Source organism: Alexandromys fortis, unplaced genomic scaffold (assembly GCF_014885135.2).
Source record: "Alexandromys fortis isolate MF-2015 unplaced genomic scaffold, M_Fortis_MF-2015_v1.1 scaffold_1, whole genome shotgun sequence".
NCBI lineage: Eukaryota > Metazoa > Chordata > Mammalia > Rodentia > Cricetidae > Alexandromys > Alexandromys fortis.
This window is the reverse complement of record NW_026067927.1, coordinates 16,628,788-16,632,923: the sequence shown is the minus strand read 5'-3', so window position 1 is coordinate 16,632,923 and position 4,136 is coordinate 16,628,788. Positions and strand designations below refer to the sequence as shown.

Genomic DNA, 4,136 nt, shown 5'->3' with positions numbered 1-4,136 from the left:
TCCTTCAAATCCAACAAAACAAATGGCCTTTCATGTTCTTTAAAAAAACTACAGAACATATATGTGACTGGTGGTGTTAGCCTGGAAATACATGATATTGGGTTTCTTTTCCCCTTGGAGAGCCTTTGGGGATGTTGTTGGGACTTTTCTTTCAATGGTACCACTGGAAACAGGGGTCCTGAGTCTCAGCCCTATTGACATCTGTGCAGAGTAGAGGAGAGAGGGAGAACAGCATCCTTTGCTTTTCCGTGTTCTGCACTGTCTGACCTCCATCCACCATATGCTAGTTAGATCTCCTCACAGGATTTTCAGCTAACAGTTGTCACGTGTCCCCAGGGGGAAACCTCTGGCTGGAAACAACTAGAGAGGCTAGTTCTCACTTCAGAAACCAGGCCGTCTTGTCCATGTTTTGCAGACCATATTTACCTGCACGTTAAAGCTCTTGTATTTGAGGGTATGATCAATACAGAGAAGGCTAGTTTCTGGTGTTACTTTTGTACAGGCTCTTCCATGGAATTAAATGCTCAAGGGACTGATAATCCAGTCCAGTGGCTTCACGCTTCCAAAAGTAACTGAGGAATGGATTATTGAGATGCAGACTTCACAGAACCTAATAGATATGGAAAGTATGGTTTTGAAAGGGAAGTAATATGAGCAAAACATTTTTGGAGAAGTTAAACAATAGCTAATGGGATGGAAAGACGTCTTAGGGCCAGGGACTGGAAGATTTAATATTGATAAGATCATAAGCCTTCTCACACAGAGCCATCCCGAGGTTTTCCTAAGTCACAGTGGAAAGCAACGGTGACCTGAAGACCATATCTAGGTTTCAAGCCACAGGGAGACCATTTATTCTTCAGATGCAGCCAAGGAGGATAACAAGGAAACAGAACTTTCCTGGGCTGTGAGGAGCGATGACTGGGAAGCAGCTCCAGATGGCGGAATTAGAGTCCACTCAGGAAATAGCCTCCACCCCTGGGGCCCAGTTCTATTTCCTTCCACAGAGATTTCAGAACTGCTGAGTCAGAGACAAGCGACAACTTCCACTCTTCTGCACTGTGAGCGGTAATGTCTACTGTAGTCACGCTGGTCCATCTTCTGCCATATTTTGGACACTTGGGCACAAGTAATTTGGCTTCTCAGCCCTAGATGCCTGGATCAGGTGGAGCCACTTGAGACCCAGATCTGGAGTCTGAGAAGAGGTTACACGAGACTTTGGGATCTCTAAAGCAAAGTGGAAATATTTTACATACAGAAGAAGAAAGCAAATTTCACCGTGAGAGCAGGCGGTCATGGGTTTTAATGATGGCCCCAATTGTTTGCTAGCCCTGAGAGGCGATTATGGGTGTCAATCATTCTCACTTGATTTCCAGCTCCCGCCCATAAGCGATGGCTGCTGTTTGCACCGAGCATAGTTACAGACTTCCTTTTACCAGGAAAATGTGGATGGAGGTGATACACATACCTTCCCACACAAGTTTACAGAGCATCTCATGGCTTGACCATCGCTTCCTCCACCCCATCCCACCACCATCATCTTGCCCATCTGAAAACACTTACTGAGCACAATCAAATCAATTCAGAATCTCAGCCTAAGGAATGAAGGTTGTGACCTTGGTTAGGTTTGGGTCTGAGCTTAACTTATACAAGTAGATATAGATATAGAGATATATGTCAGCCATATTAGTAAAAGTATCTCCCAGTACTGACCTGGCAGGGGAATGTACCATGATCACGAAGGTGGTTTGCCCAGGGCGAGGCTTACCCATTGCACTCTGGATGTGCTGACCCCTGCAGTTTCCCCAAATGTGGGAAATTCCACTGGATAATTTGTGGTAGTGGGGGACTGCGTTAGTGCTCTCCCCTGAAAAAAAAAAAAAAAGAAAGAAAAGAAAAAAAAGAAGGAAAAGAAAGAATTTAAAAAATATCTCCCAACTCTATCTTCTGATATTTGGAAATTGGAAATAGTTGAATTCCATTCCCCTTTACAAAATTGTGTGGTTTTTCTTGGACTTCTTTCTTTCTTCCTTTCTTTCTTTTTTTTTTTTTGCATTTTGTTAAAATTTTCCTTGGATCTGGGAGACAGAGGGTCAAGAGGAAGACAGGAGAAGAGTCTCACTGCATCTATTCGGGATCGTGTTGCAGGGCTATCCAGGGAAACAGTACAAAAAAGAAACATAAAACATCCAGATAATAATGGACAAAGTAGATTTCTCTCTTTATAGGTAACATGTTGTTGTCTGTAGAACACCCTTAGGTACCCTTAAGGAGCCACAATTAAGAGGAAGGGAACCAGTTGGAGGGGGAGGAGACCAAGAAAGTAACAGGAGGTGCATTTGGTCAAAATGCATTACATACATGAAAGAAACGGTCATGATGAAACCCTTTATTATGCATAATAATTATATGCTAATAAAACATTTTTTTTAAAGAAACAACTGTTAGAGCCAGTGACTGGGTTCAATCACGTTATAGGATACAAGCTCAATATGCAAATATCAAGTGTGTCTCTATGTACCAGCAATGAAAACCCAAAAATGCAGCGAAGGAAACAATTCCACTTTTATAATAGTATTAAAAATAAAATTGTTAGAAATAAAATTAACAAAAAATTTAAGACTTATAACTGGAAATTTTTCCCAAAGGCATTAACGACCTAAATAAGCAAAAAGACACCTTGTGGATATGACCAGAAAGACGTGGTACTGTCAAGGAGGTACTACTTCCCAAACAGAGTTACCCTACACAAAGCCAGCTGCTTGTTTCCGGAAACTGACTAGCTAGCCCTAACATGTACATGGGCACACGAGAATACCAAAATAGCAGGGGAAAAGGAAGAAAAAAAAAGAAAGAAAAGCCAGGGAATTCACAGTTTGCAACTTCATAACTGCTACAAAACCACGCAGGTAATGGAGGCCGTGTGGTAAAGATATAAGGGTAGGCAAGCCCAGCTCAATGGAGTAGAAATGAGAGCGCAGGACAAAATATACCTTTATGTTATGGTGGATTTCTTTTCAAAGGGGTGTGCTGTAATGACTCGGGGAGGAAAATGTCTAGTCAACCAATGAGGTTAAGATAATTGGATATTCTTATGCAAAAGATACACCATATGCAATGACCCAGACTGACTCAAAATGAACCATAGACCTTTACCTAAAGAGTGTGTGTGTGTGTGTGTGTCCCAAAAATCCAGGTCTAATAGGCCCTGTGGGTGACAGTGTAGCTTGGTCTGTGTGTGGGGCCCCTAGCAGTGAGACGCAGATCCAACCCTGGTGCATGAACTGGCTTCTTGGAACTTATTCCTTATGGTGGGATGGCTCACTCTCCTTGATGCAGCGGGGAGGAGCTTGGTCCTGCCTCAACCTGACAGGCCATGCTTTGTTGACTCCCACGGGAGACCTTACCCTGTCTGAGGAGTGAATGGGAGGAGTAGAAAGGAGGTGGGGAAGAGGACAGGAGGAGAGGAGGGAAGGGAAACTGACTGATATGTAAAAAAAATTCTAAAAAAATTATTTTTAAAAATCCAGGGTCTAGGTTAACCAGTGGTTCCTCAGATACGACACCAAAGAAACAAGAGAAAAAAGGCAAATCATTAAAATGCATCAAAGAACCCTATAAAAAATAAAACCCTACAAGATGGGCCCATGTAATGTGCTTGCCCAGCATGCAAGAAGCCCTTTGTTTAAACTTAAGGTGAAATAGACATGGGTTTTCCCTTTGGCACCTCCTAGAAGTGATCTTGAGGGTATATTCACCCACCCGGATTGTTTGATAAGTTTTTCATATTTCTTTCAAGTCTCCCTGATAGAGTTAACTGCCTTCTCATCTAAGAAGCACCTCTGCCTTGTTCAAGTTCGAATTTCTGTAACCTCTCTGTGCCTCTTTTCATCATCCGTATCCAGGTCTGCCCTGACAGACTGCAAGCACAGGGGTAGGCAGTGCCACCCCCGTCTTAATGCCAAGAGCATGCCCAGGTGTGTCCGTAGACCTGAGCTCCCCTCCTGTGTTTCTCCTTTTCACTCCTTGAAATCTTCCCCTCCTCCCAGCACATGAGTTTTCTATCCTTTCATCTCTGCATCTCAGTCCACTCAAATCATGGTCCAATCTGGACGGCAATTTCCCCATGCAGCGCATCC

At 43.2% G+C, this 4,136-nt stretch overlaps 1 non-coding gene across 1 annotated transcript; it reads left to right on the top strand.

Moving 5' to 3' along the window:
* Positions 1 to 1,702: 1,702 nt before the first annotated feature.
* Positions 1,703 to 1,867, top strand: LOC126503069 (U1 spliceosomal RNA). Its single transcript, XR_007592142.1, has one exon. It is a non-coding gene; the product is annotated as a U1 spliceosomal RNA (small nuclear RNA).
* Positions 1,868 to 4,136: the final 2,269 nt, after the last annotated feature.